This window comes from Sciurus carolinensis, chromosome 4 (genome assembly GCF_902686445.1).
Source record: "Sciurus carolinensis chromosome 4, mSciCar1.2, whole genome shotgun sequence".
Classification (NCBI taxonomy): Eukaryota; Metazoa; Chordata; class Mammalia; order Rodentia; family Sciuridae; genus Sciurus; species Sciurus carolinensis.
In genome coordinates this window covers 159,533,680-159,548,254 of record NC_062216.1, presented here as the reverse complement: position 1 = coordinate 159,548,254, position 14,575 = coordinate 159,533,680, and the positions used below count along the sequence as shown (strand labels likewise).

General features: G+C 41.5%; 1 protein-coding gene across 6 annotated transcripts in view; it reads left to right on the top strand.

The window, feature by feature from the left end:
• Positions 1-4,046: 4,046 nt before the first annotated feature.
• The window catches only part of Glt8d2 (glycosyltransferase 8 domain containing 2), a 36,829-nt gene continuing 26,300 nt past the window's right edge, over positions 4,047-14,575 (top strand). The window contains exons 1-2 of one of the 6 annotated variants that reach the window (XM_047550713.1): positions 4,047-4,257; positions 4,688-4,754. The gene's annotated coding sequence lies outside the window, so the exon portion shown is untranslated. Of the gene's footprint in view, positions 4,258-4,687; positions 4,759-14,575 lie in introns of all 6 variants that reach the window. The other 5 variants (XM_047550712.1, XM_047550715.1, XM_047550716.1 and 2 more) reach the window with 5 other exon arrangements.

Sequence of the window (14,575 nt, the reverse complement as noted above, 5' to 3'; positions counted from 1 at the left end):
ACAAAGGCACGAGCACACACATTAGCCTAAACCTGCACAGGATCAGGATTGTCAATATTGCCTCTTATCTCACTGGAATGTCTTCAGGGCAGTGACCCACCTGGAGGTGTCCTCTTCTTTAATAACAGTGCCTTCTTCTGCAGTCTCTCTGAAGGACCTGCCTGGGGTGGTTTTAGTGTTAATTTTTCTTTTCTTTTCTTTCTTTTTTTTTTTTTTTTTTTGGTAAAAGGAAGGAGTACATGTTAAAATAACAAAAAGTGTAGTAAGCACACAAACCAGCCATATAGTCATTTATTACAAATATCATGTACTGTACCTAATTGTATTGCTGTACTTTTACGTGATGGGCAGCACAGTAGGTTTGTTTACACCAGCATCGCCGTAAACTCACAAAAAATGCATTATGCTCCAACTTTGCAATGGTTACCACATCACTAGGTTAAGGAAATTTTCTGTTCTAACAGGATGCTGAATCTGTCAGGGGACCCTATTGACATTGTGCAAGGATATTCTCCATTTGCTTGTACAGATCTACTCTCTGTCCTTCTTTAACCTGTTCAGTATCCTGAGAGACTGACCTCAATGGATTATATCACTCCAGTTCTTTTGCCCTTCTTTTATTTCCAGCTGTGTTTGGCCAGTAGAAGGCATCACCAACAGGAGATCGGGAAGTTAGGGTAGTTATTCCCTGGTCCCTTTTGTGCAGATCACCAGTAGGCTTTATGCCAATAGGAGGGCTGCTCTTGTTATACACTCTCCCTCATTCCTGGAAACCACTGTCTCCTCCTGTCTTCAGAACTGGTGCTCTTATTGACTCCCAGCTATTTCTAACCTCTGAGTGTTGCTACATCTCTTAACCATGTGTTCCTATGGCTGAGCACCCTTTTCAAACAGTGCCTTTTAAGACATCTATCTCCACCAGGCCCTGGTGCAGTGAACCATCTGTCCTGCTAGGACTCTGCCTGATTCAGCTCTGCAGTCTCTGCCCACAGCTGCTGTGGCCAGTGAGCAACACAATGTGGACTTTGATTTTGGAGCCGCAAGGTGGTTATTCTACCTCCACCATCAAGACTGTTTTTCAGACAGGAAGAAAGAACAAAATACACCAAACAGCTCTTTTTAGGAAGTCCCAGACAGCAGACTTCTGCTCAGCCTAACTGAAGGACATCTAAGGAGGTATTTTAACTATGCATATTGCTGCCCCAAATAGTGTTTCTATTAGAAGGGAAGAAACAGAGAAAAGTTATTAAGTAGGCCACCAGCAGTGTTTCTACATCACTTAATAAATTTGAACTTTTTAATTAAAAGTTGATAATAACTTTCTATTACAAATCTTTTCCCTAGTTCACATCTTGGGCCTTCTTTATTCAATGACAATAGTAAAATTGGCATAACCAAGGTGGAAAATAGTATGGAGAACAGTTAAAATCAGAACTACCATATGCTCCAGTAACCCTACTTCTGAGTATATATCCAAAGGAAATGAAATCAGTATCTCAAAGAGATACCTGTTTTGTTGTGTTTGCAGTGCTGGGGATCAAACCCAGAAGGGTCTTGTGCTTGTTAGGCAAGCACTCTGCCACTGAGTCACATCCCCAGTCTTCAAAGGGATATCTGAATGCCTGTATTAATTGTAGAATCATTCACAGTAGCACGGATGTGGAGACAACCTCACATGTCCATTGATGAATGAAGGGATAAAGTTGTACATGTGTACAATGGACTAGGCTTTAAGCCTGCAGAGCATGTTATTGTATAAATACTGTGGTCTGTTGTAACATGATAGTATTTGTACATCTTAATACAGAAAAGTAAAAATGAAAGGTGGGACAGGAATTCTTCAAGGATAGGAACTTCTTCAACTCCTTTATAATCTTTTGGGGCCATTGTCATACATATGGTCCACTGTTGACTGAAACACTCAGGAAGCTGATGCAAGAGGATCACAAGTTCAAAGCCAGACTCAGCAACTTGTGAGGCCCTAAGCAACTTAGTGAGACCCTGTCTCAAAATAAAAAATAAAAAGGACTGGGTATGTGGCCCAGTGGTAAAGCGTCCCTGGGTTCAACTTGCTGGGAGTAAAGAAAGAGGAGTGATAGCGTAATGTCAAGCCTGCTCCAAAGTAAGAGGACACGCTAGCTTGAGTGTGGGAGGGCTTCAGGTGGGAATTTGTAAGGAAATGCTGCTAGGGAGATGAATAATTCTACACATATGGCAACAGCGTGCTGCAGGAGTTGACTCTACTGTCATAACCCAAAGTCCTAGTGTTTGAAATAGGCTTCAGGAAGGAAATGGCTGAGAAGTGCCAGGAATTCCAGTCCTGGTTTCATCACTAACTTGCTTTGGAACTTGGACATTCACTTGTTCAAAGCCTCAGTTTGCTCATCTGAAAATTGGGGCAAAGTTCAATTTACCAAACAGAAATGTTACGAGAATAAAATGAAGTAGAGGTGTGAAAATGCTTTGGAAAAGTTTAAAATTCTGTGCAAGTGGAAAATATCCAAGATACTCCCAGTTTCCAAGTTTAGGTCTGAGAAAACCCCACTAAATCCTTAGGAACTGCATTATTCAAGCTAATTGCCACTGGCCACATCCATTAATGAGTACTTCATATGTGACTAGTGCAACTGAAGAACTGAATTTTAAATTTTACTAAATTTTGATTAATTTTGATTGAAAAACTAATATTCCATTCAGTTGCTGGAAAAATTTTAAGAGTATTTGAAACAACCCAAATATGTAAATCTACTTTTTAAACTGTAAATTTTATGAAATCTAAATACATATCAAGCATTTCTAATAAAATTTAGGGCTTGAATTGAGATTTACTGTAAGCATAAAGTGCACACCAGAGACTCGGGAGCCTGAGGCAGGAGGATCACAAAGTTCAAAGTCAGCCTCAGAAATTTAGCAAGGCTTTAAGCAACTCTGCAAGACTCTGTCTCAAAATAGAACATACAAAAATTAAAATAAAATACACACCAGATTTCAAAGACAATAAAAAAAATGAAATGTTCAGGAGGCTGAGGTAGGAGGAGCATGAGTTCAAAGCCAACCTCAACAAAAGCAAGGTGCTAAGCAACTCAGTGAGACCCTGTCTCTAAATAAAATACAAAATAATGCTGGGGATGTGGCTCAGTGGTCAGGAGCCCCTTGAGTTCAAGCCCTAGTACCCCCAAAAATAAATGAACAAATAAATATTTAAAAAGTGAAATCTTGTTAATAATATTTTATATTGATTGTGTGATAAAATGATATTTTGCTTATCTTGTATAAAATAAAATACATTATTAAAATCAATTTTATTTCTTTGCACTTTTCTTAAGGTGGCTACTAGGAACATTTAAAATTACAGTGTGTCTTATATCCCGTTTCTGTTAGAGGAAGCAGAGAGTGGGGAACTTTAGTTCCTTGTAGGATCTAGGAAGAGGAGAGGGATCGCTGCGGAATCAGTTCTACAATCCCAGGCAAAGTGTGCTGGGTACCATTTCCTGGATTCCTGAGAATCAATGGCAGAAATATAGAACAGCACAGATTGTCATTGATGTCAAATCCCTAACTGGTTCCTCTTAAAGTTCAGGCACAAGACACTCCATCTTGAAACTTCTGACATTATCATGCCTTGGTAGACCGAGACCATAGTTGTTGTCTGGGTTTTGATTTGCAGAGGACAGCATTTCAATGAACAGGAGATTTCAGGAGCAGGGAGAGGCTGCGAAGACTCCCCAAACCAGCTTGGACTTATTGTTCCCTTCTCTTTCAAAGTTCATCTTAGATCCATCGTGTAGTAGAAATTCACTCTCCACGCATTTGCTCTTCTCTGGGTTTGATTCTTTTTCTCTAGAACAGCCATGTTTTAGATACGATTTGCAAGCAGACTGTGGGATGATGTTGAGGGGAAGTCTGTCCCATCCGAGCTGGCCCGCCCTGCGAGCACATCTGGAAGTGTTTCAGTGGCTGCCTGACTGCCAGCGCGACGCCTGGGTTCCCAGCTGCTCCGCGCAGGAGAGGAAGAAACCCGAGCCATCCAAAGTCAACGCAAGCAAAGGGGGGTGCGGGGAGGGGAGGGATGTTCTTCTGGAAACTTAATAGAGGCCTTGGGGCTCTCTAGTCCTTTGAGATTTCCAATGAGATCTTAGAAGCAACGGAAGCAACCAGCGTGAAGGGCAGTAGCCCTGGGTCAGTCGCGATTTGCATTCTCTGCTCACAGCTCTACTGGACCAAGGAGAACAAAGTCCTACCCTCACCATTAATCAGGTAATTAGAGAAATTTAGGAGCAGCATGCTGTCTCTCCATTCTAACCTGGCCAGTCTATAGCAGTCCTTTATTTGACGCAAGGAAGTCAATCAGAAGTGTCAGTCTGTCTACAGGAACTTTGCCTGCAGAGTCCCCCAGCTTGTATTTGTAGCATTCAAACGGAAACTTTCTTTCTTTCTTTTTCTCCTTTTTACCATTGCTACAAATCCAAGCTACTCAATGTGCAAGGTTTTCATATCCTGGACTATGTTTGCAGACCTGGTTTTATTTCCCCTCTCTCTCCAAAATGGGATGGTTTACTATTTGCGTCATTTTAAGCATAGAGATTAGCTTTTGAATAAGACGTGGGTAAATGCTAGCATTGAGTATGTTTCTGAGCCACAAATGACTTAATTGAGTCGTGATTCATGTTTTTGGAATCTGTTCTAGGAAACTGTTCTGAGAGCTTCCCTACTCAAGAGAACTGGCAGCTGTGGAAATCTCTGGGCGTTTTATCGTGGGTACAGTAGTCATAGTGTTCAGGTTGAAAGTGCTTCACATGCAGAAAACGTCCTATGTTCACTTTACCAGCAAGTGTAATACATTGGATAAGCCCCAAAGAACCTGGTACAGAATTTGTGTCATAAGTTAAGTAGGGATAGTAAACAGTAAGATGAGAGAAAGAGAATATGACGGTATCTCAACAGCTGGGTGTGCTGTGGAGATTGGCCCCGTAGCTGTTTGGCTCCCTGCAGTCAAATATCCAAAGTGCTGTGGTTGGTGGGTCTGTTTTGCCTTTTCCTTTGCCTCCTGTACCATGCCCCTTTTGTATTATGTAATGAAATTCCAGATCCCCCCCACCCACTGAACACAGCTCAAAGTAGAGCTTTGCAGTCACAAGGACATGGGCTCTGGGTAAGGCACAGGATTAAGTCCATGTGTGCCACTTATAAGCTTTATAAGCCTGACTCTGGGCAAATTCACTTGCTCTATTTCCTCGTCTGTAAAATGGGAATAAAATAACATCATATCAATGGAAGACATAATACAGGGTCTGCAAAGTAGTGAGCCCGCAGGGCTGGTCAGCATCTCTGCTGATGACAGTGACCGCGGTGATGACAGAAGTGACCACACCTCCTGCATGTGGTGACCCTTTGGCTGGCTGGTCATCCAGAGGCCTCTGTCCGCTCGTGTCTCTCCAAGACTCTGCTTTCCTTCTTCTTCCAGTTGAACGCCTCCTTCTTTTTGTCCGCTGTCTGTGCATCTTCTCTGTTTCTCCTCTTTCCTTGCTAAGAGAAAGACATGTTCGTCGGGCCTCACAGTTTTCATTTCTAGTTCCCAAGGAACATGCCTTTCTAAATGCTGCTTTTATTTCAGCATTTTCCAAAGAATGTTCTGAGGAGCATGGTCCCATGGGATATGTAGCCCTGCAAACGCTCTCACCCTCCGAGAGACAAGGCATGACATCTCTTTAGAGGTCCTGAGAAGTCTCACAGTGGAGAACTCCGCTTGAGGACATTAGCACAGGGGCTCCCAGTGAATCATTCTGTCGCATGATGTTGGTGAACACTCCTCGGAGCACACTGGGATAACCCATTCTGGCCTGACTTGTTTTCATTTTGATCCCTCTTGGACTTTCTACTTTACCCCTCATGAACACCCAAGGGGACACCTCGGCTTCATTCCCTAGTGCCGTGGTTTGACTGTGGTTTGTCCTCCGGAAGTTCATGTGAGGGAGGCCTGGTCCTTGATGTGCAGGACTGGGAGATATGGAACCTTTAAGAGGCGGGGCTTAGTGGGAGGCGGTTAGATCCCAGAAGGTGGGTTCTTGTCTGGTGACAGAGTTCCTGGTATTTGCGCGAATGTACACAAATTTAAGTCATTCAACACTACCTCTTAACCTCCCCACCCCACATCTTCCCTCCTCCCTTTCGATTCCTAGGTCCTTTCCCATTCCCTCCTACCTGCACCCATGAGAGGTGATTAATCGTTATCCATGTCCCTATTCTTTTTTTTTTTAATTTATTTTTATTGTAAACAAATGGGATACATGTTGTTTCTGTTTGGAGTAACAGCATACCATTTGCATAATCATACATTTACATAGGGTAATGGTGTTTGATTCATTCTGTTATTTTTTTCTTCCCCCCACCCCTCCCACCGCTCTTTTCCCTCTATACAGTCCCTCCTTCCTCCATTCTTGCCCCCCTCCCACCTCCCATTATGTGTCATCATCCACTTATCAGCGAGATCATTCATCCTTTGGCTTTTTGAGATTGGCTTATCTCACTTAGCATGATATTCTCCAATTTCATCCATTTGCCTCAAATGCCATAATTTTATTATTCTTTATAGCTGAGTAATATTCCATTGTATATATATACCACAGTTTCTTTATCCATTCATCAATTGAAGGGCATCTAGGTTGGTTCCACCATCTGGCTATTGTGAATTGAGCAGCTATGAACATTGATGTGGCTGTATCTCTGTAGTATGCTGATTTTAAGTCCTTTGGGTATAGGCCGAGGAGTGGGATAGCTGGGTCAAATGGTGGGTCCATTCCAAGTTTTCTAAGGAATCTCCACACTGCTTTCCAGAGTGGCTGCACTAATTTGCATCCCCACCAGCAATGTATGAGTGTACCTTTTCCCCCACATCCTGGCCAACACCTATTGTTGCTTGTATTCTTGAAAATCGCCATTCTAATTGGGGTGAGATGGAATCTTAGTGTAGTTTTGATTTGCATTTCTCTTATTACCAAAGATGGTGAACATTTTTTCATATGTTTGTTGATTGCTTGTAGATCTTCTTCTGTGAAGCGTCTGTTCATATCCTTAGCCCATTTGTTGATTGGGTTATTTGTATTCTTGGTGTAGAGTTTTATGGGTTCTTTATATATTCTGGAAATTAGTGCTCTATCTGAAGTATGAGTGGCAAAGATATTCTCCCACTCTGTAGGCTCTCTCTTCGCATTGCTGATCGTTTCCTTTGCTGAGAGAAAGCTATTTAGTTTGAATATATCCCAGTTATTGATTCTTGCTTTTATTTCTTCTGCTATGGGAGTCCTGTTAAGGAATTCTGATCCTAAGCCAACAAGTTGAAGATTTGGACCTACTTTTTCTTTTATAAGATGCAGGGTCTGATTTCAAGGTCATTGTGAGTTGATTTTTGTGCAGGGTGAGAGATAGGGGTTTAGTTTCATTCTGTTGCATATGGCTTTCCAGTTTTCCCAGCACCATTTGTTGAAGAGGCTGTCTTTTCTCCATTGCATATTTTTGGCACTTTTGTCTAGTATGAGAAAATTGTATTTATTTGGGTTTGTGTCCGTGTCCTCTATTCTGTACCATTGATCTACCTGTCTATTTTGGTGCCAATACCATGCTGTTTTTGTTACAATTGCTTTGTAGTATAGTTGAAGTTCTGGTGTTGCAATACCCCCTACTTCATTCTTCCTGCTAAGGATTGCTTTAGCTATTCTGGGTTTCTTATTCTTCCAGATGAATTTCATGATTGCTTGCTCTATTTCTGTAAGGTACATCATTGGGATTTTAATTGGAATTGCATTGAATCTGTGTAGCACTTTTGGTAGTATGGTCATTTTGACAATATTAATTCTGCCTATCCAAGAACATGGGAGATTTTTCCATCTTCTAAGGTCTTCCTCAATTTCTTTCTTCAATGTTTTGTCGTTTTCATTGTAGAGATCTTTTACCTCTTTGGTTAGATTGATGCCCAAGTTTTTTTTTTTTTTTTTTTTTTTTTGAGGCTATTGCAAATGGAGTTGTTTTCCTCATTTCCCTTTCAGCTGTTTCGTCGCTTGCATATAAAAATGCTTTAGATTTATGCATGTTGATTTTATAGCCTGCTATTTTGCTGAATTCATTGATGAGGTCTAGGAGTTTTCTGGAGGAGTTTTTTGGATCCTCTAAATAGAGAATCATGTCATCAGCAAATAGTGACAGCTTCAGTTCCTCTTTTCCTATTCGTATCCCTTTAATTTCTTTAGTCTGCCTAATTGTTCTGACTAGAGTTTTGAGGACAATGTTGAATAGAAGTGGTGAAAGAGGACATCCCTGTCTTGTTCCCGTTTTTAAAGGGAATGGTTTTAGTTTTTCTCCATTAAGAATGATGTTGGCCATGGGCTTAGCATAAATAGCCTTTACAATGTTCAGGTATGTTCCCACTATCCCTATTTTTTCTAGTGTTTTGAGCATGAAGGGGTGTTGTATTTTGTCGAACGCTTTTCCTGCATCAATTGAAATAATCATATGATTCTTATCCTTAAGTCTATTGACATGATGGATTAAGTTTATTGATTTACAGATGTTAAACCATCCTTACATTCCAGGGATGAACCCCTCTTGATCATGGTGCATGATTTTCTTAATATGTTTTTGGATATGGTTTGCCAATATTTTGTTAAGGATCTTTGCATCTATATTCATCAAGGATATTTGTCTAAAATTTTCTTTCCTTGATGTGTCTTTGTCTGGTTCGGGTATGAGGGTGATATTAGCTTCATAGAATGAGTTCAGTAGGGTACCCTCTTTTTCAATTTCCTGGAATACTTTGAGAAGTTTTGGAATGAGATCTTCTTTGAAGGTCTTGTAGAACTCGGCTGAGAATCCGTCTGGTCCTGGTAGGTTTTTAATGACTTCTATTTCATTGCTTGATATTGATCTGTTTAAATCGTGTATGTTGTCCTGGTTCAGTTTGGGAGAAGCATATGTCTTTAGAAATTTGTCAATGTCTTCAGTAGTTTCTATTTTGTTGGAATACAGATTTTCAAAGTAGCTTCTCATTATGTTCTGTATCTCAGTGGTGTCTGTCGTGATATTTCCTTTTTCATCACGAATTTTAGTAATTTGAGTTTTCTCTCTCCTTCTCTTTGTTAGTGTGGATAAGGGTTTGTCTATTTTGTTTACTTTTTCAAAGAACCAACTTTTTGTTTTGTCAATTTTTTGAATTGTTTCTTTTGTTTCAATTTCATTGATTTCAGCTCTGATTTTAATTATTTCCTGTCTTCTACTACTTTTGCTATTATTCTGTTCTTCTTTTTCTAGGGCTTTGAGCTGTAATGTTAGTTCATTTAGTTGTTGACTTTTCATTCTTTTCTGGAATGCGCTCCATGCAATGAATTTTCCTCTTAGTACCGCTTTCATAGTGTCCCAGAGATTTTGATATGTTGTATCGTCGTTCTCATTGACCTCTAAGAATTTTTTTTATCTCCTCCCTGATGTTTTCTGTTATCCATGTTTCATTCAATAGCATATTATTTAGTCTCCAGGCATTGGAGTAATTTCTTTTTTTTATTTTGTCATTGATTTCTACTCTCAGTCCATTATGATCTGATAGAGCACAAGGCAGTATCTCTATTTTTTTTGCATTTCCTAAGGGCTGCTTTGTGGCATAACATATGGTCTATTTTCAAGAAGGTTCCATGTGCTGCTGAGAAGAAAGTGAATCCGCTCGTTGATGGATGGAATATTCTATATATGTCTATTAAGTCTAGGTTATTGATTGTGTTATTGAGTTCTATAGTTTCTTTGTTTGGTTTTTGTTTGGAAGATCTATCTAGTGATGACAGCAGTGCATTAAAGTCACCCAGAATTATTGTGTTGTGGTCTATGTGATTCCTGAAATTGAGAAGGATTTGTTTGATGTACAGGGATGCACCATTGTTTGGGGCATAAATTTTTACTATCATTATGTCTTCCTGATTTATGGTTCCCTTAAGCAGTAAGAAATGTCCTTCTTTATCCCTTCTGACTAACTTTGGCTTGAAGTCCACTTTATCTGATATAAGGATGGAAACCCCCGCTTTTTTACTGAGTCCATGTGCATGGTAGGTTTTTTCCCATCCTTTCACCTTTAGTCTGTGGATGTCTTTTTCTATGAGATGAGTCTCAGCGTATTGTTGGGTCTTTCTTTTTAATCCATTCTGCCAGTCTTTGTCTTTTGATTGATGAGTTTAGGCCATTAATTTTCAGGGTTATTATTGAGATATGATTTGTATTCCCAGTCATTTGGCTTATTTTTGGTTTTTAAGTTGGCTTGGTTTCTCCTTTGAGTGGTTTTCTCTAAGGTAGTTCCTCCCTTTGCTAACCTACATTGTTGTTTTTCATTTCCTCCTCATGGAATATTTTGTTGAGAACATTCTGTAGTGCAGGCTTTCTATTTGTAAATTCTTTTAACTTTTGTTTATCATGGAAGGATTTTATTTCATCTTCAAATCTGAAGGTTAGTTTTGCTGGGTATAGGATTCTTGGTTGGCAACCATGTTCTTTCAGAGCTTGAAATATGTTGTTCCAGGCCCTTCTAGCTTTTAGAGTCTGGGTTGAGAAGTTGGCTGCTATCCGTATTGGTCTCCCCCTATATGTAATCTGATGCTTTTCTCTCGCGACCTTCAAAATCCTATCTTTATTTTGAATGTTAGGCATTTCCATTATAATGTGCCTTGGTGTGGATCTCTTGTGATTTTGTGCATTTGGTGTTCTGTAAGCCTCTTGTATTTGATTTTCCATTTCATTCTTCAGGCTTGGGAAATTTTCTGATATTATTTCATTGAATAGGTTGTTTATTCCTTTGGTTTGTATCTCTGTGCCTTCCTCAATCCCAATAATTCTTAAATTTGGTCTTTTCATGATGTCCCATAGGTCTTGGAGATTCTATTCATGATTTCTTACCATATTCTCTGTTTGGGCACCTTTATTTTCAAGATTGAATATTTTGTCTTCATTGTCTGAGGTTCTGTCTTCCAAGTGGTCTAGTCTTTTGGTGATGCTTTCCACTGAGTTTTTTACTTGGTTTATTGTTTCCTTCATTTCAAGGATTTCTGTTTTTTTTTTTTTTGAGAATCTCTATCTCTTTGTTGAAATGATCTTTTGCTTCCTGCAGGTGCTCTTTCAGCTTATTGGTATTATCATTCATTGCCTACATTTGCTCTCTTATCTCATCCTTTGCTTCGCAAATCATCTTAATCATGTATAATCTGAAGTCCTTTTCTGACATTTCTTCTAACATACTGTCATTGGATTCTATTAATATAGAATCTAGATTTGTTTGGATCATTTTCTTCCCTTGTTTTTTCATGTTGTTCATGTATCTTCCCCTCTAGCAGTGCAGATCTGGGGTATTGCAGATTTCCCCCTATAGGCTTATAGTGGCCCTATAGGTTTCCAAAACCCTTTCTTTAAGGGGAGATCAATATTATCAGTGCCCAATTCAGACACTATGCAATCCTAGACCAAATAGCCCTTAAGAGGACAATAACAAAATTGTCATAATAAACAGAATGAGTTCAAATATTATCTTCAGTAAAACAAACAGATTTGCAATAAGGTCTGCAGTTTCTAGTGGAAGACAAAGAGGATGCAGAGGGATGTAGAATGTGGCTGTTAATGGGATAAGAAAAGGATATACAGAAATTCTAGATAATAGAAAGGGTGAGAGTGTAATCAAAAGAAATTGGATGTTACCATGCAAAAAAGGGAGAAAGAGACTCTGAGGGAACAGGTAAACAAAAGGAAAAGAGAGCAAGAATAGTAAAGAAATAAAAACTTAAATTTTTCAATAAGGAGAAAAAAGAAAATCTACACTATAACAGTCATATAGTAATGAAACCTCCCAGTGTTCAGTAGCCTGATGCATGAGAGGTACCTGACCATGAGATTCAAGTCTCCAGCAGGCGTCTCAGGATGGGATTTGCCCCACCTAAAGATTGGAGCTATGGCTTCCAGGATTATCCAAGATGGCTGCTCTGGGTTCAAAATGTGTTAGCAAATGGGGAGCTGCAGCTTAGGGTGTGGCTGTGGTCAGCTGGAGGTCCTGGAGGCGGGATGCGGTTGGTCAGGCAGGGGTCCTGGAGGTTGGGTGTGTTTGGTGTGGTTGTGGGATCCTGGAGCCCGGGTGCAATCAGACGGTCTGGGTTCCCAGTGATAGGGTGCAATCAGTCGGTCTGGGGTCCTGGTAATAGGGTGCAGTCAGTTGGTCTGGGGGTCCTGGCAGCAGGGAGCAGTCAGTCAATGTGAGGGTCCCAGAGGCAGAGAGTGATTAGTCGGGCTGAGGGATCCTGGGGATGGGGTTCAGTCAGTCCAGCCAGGGGTCCTACAGGGCCTGGCTGTTGACTCAAAATGGCAGCAGCCACGTGTAATCAAACCTGCAGGTACTGTGACAGAGAACTTCCAGGCAACAGCAGGCAGTTGGTGCTCCACTGGCGGTCATCTATCAATTTGCTGACTGTTGTCGGACGATCAGGAGGTGAACCTCGTGCATTGGGTGATGGATAGGTGTAAGGCAGGTGATGGACAGGCGAGAGGCAGGCAAATGGCGGATGATAGACGCCTGACAGTCTCCATGTCCCTTTTCAGTGATCTGGTGGTGGCCTAAGTTTCTCCTCAGTTTCACAGTCCTGTGCGCCTCGACCAACTGATCAGAGTTGACATGTAAAATAAGACTTAGGAGCTCTGATTTCTGAAGACTCTTTCCCATTTTGCCTCTTCTTCCAAGGCAGGCCTAATTCCCTTAGCCACTGCCAGGTCTCAGACATTCTCTCCAGGTTTGGCCAAGGGCCCAAACTCTCTGGCATCTGGTAAAACAGCTCCCCACGCAGTTCTTCAGGGCCCTGTTTTTAAACCTCCCAGCCTCTAAGTTCTCTAAGCTCTTCTCTCCCTCCCAGGTGCAGGCCTTTGAGCCTTCCTCTGTCTCTTTCCTCCCCTCTTTAAGCCACGTCCAGGGCCTTGCCTCGGAAATGCCTCTCCAGGGCTGGCAGGCGCTGACTCCCTGCTCCTCCTCCCTGGCTGTCCTGAAGACAGGCTGATACGTTCCTCGTGCAAAGGGTTGATCATTTATTATCACTTGGAAACCATGGCAGACGGCAGTCACTCCCCCCGGGAAAGCTCACCGAGGTGCAAGTTCCAGGCTCCCTATCCAGAGCTTTTACTCCTGGGGTGGGACACCTACGGTTCCCCTCTCTGGTCTCTCTTCCTTAGTGAAGGATGCACTGGCCCCTGTCTCCCTGGGTTTGAAGAGCAGAGCAACAAGAGTCTCTTCCTCTTTCTCTCTCCTATTTCTCATTCATTCAACAAGTCGTTACTGAGTTCCCGCCTTGGGACAGGTCAGGCAGACACAGTGGGTAAGCCACAGTCCCCATCCCCAGTCATCTCATGGTCTGGTAGAGGAGACAGGCACGCCACAACATCAAAAAATGGGGTGCATCTTGCCAGGCTAGAGTGGACATCAGCAGAGCCCCAGGCAGGACCATCGGGGAGGCTTCCCAGAGGAGGGGACGCCTGAACAGAGTCTTTAAAGCACCACCCACAATTTACTGGGGAAGGAGGCAGGAAAAGGACCATTCCAGGCAGAGGGTCTCCATGGGCCATCATCCAAGAAGGGTGCAGTGTTGAGTTGGGGACAGCAGAGGGTAGAGGGTAATCATGAAGCAGCTCAGAATGACAAGGCATGGCATAGGGACCATGGGTATCACCGGAAGCTTGGAACTGAACCTTTTAGTAGTGGGTTCCAGCAAGAGGCTTTAAGCAGAAAAGACACTCAGAGTTTTTAAAGCTATTTGAAAAAATTGACACATAATTACATATATGTCTGGGGTGCAGTGTGATATTTCAATACGTGTATGCCATGTATAACGATCAAATCGTGCCAATTCATATATCCATCACCTCAAACATTTTTTATTTCTGGGTGTTGAGAAGATTCAAAATTCTATTGCCATTTTGAAGTAAACAATTAGCCGTTGTCATCTAAAGTTAGCCCCCTGGGCTGTAGAACATTACAGTTATTCCTCCTGTACAACTGCACCCCGGTACCCACTGGACGTCCCTCACCCTCTCCCCACAGCTGAGCTATAAATCATTCAGTACAATTCTACAAAACAACTGGCTTGCATTCTCCAAAATAATTAATGTATTGATAAATAAGAAGGCAGTGTGTGTGGTGGGTGCTGATCAAGAATGAAAGACAGTATTGGGATAATGAGGGAAGTTGACTAGGGACGGCTTATTGGTTGATGTTATCAACATTATTTTTCTTAGGTGCGATCATGGCATTGTGGAGATATAGGAAGGTGTGTGTGTGTGTGTGTGTGTGTGTGTGTGTTGTTGTTATTGTTGTTTTAGGACGTCCTTGCTTTATTATTTATTTATTCATTCATTCATTTTTGGTACCAGTGATTGAATCCAGAGGCACTTTACCACTGAGTCACATCTCCAGCCCTTTTTATTTTTTATTTTGAGACAGGGTCTCACTAAGTTGCCTAGGGCCTTGCTAAATTGCTGAGGCTGACCTTGAACTCCCGCCTCAGCCTCCAGAGCCGCTGGGATT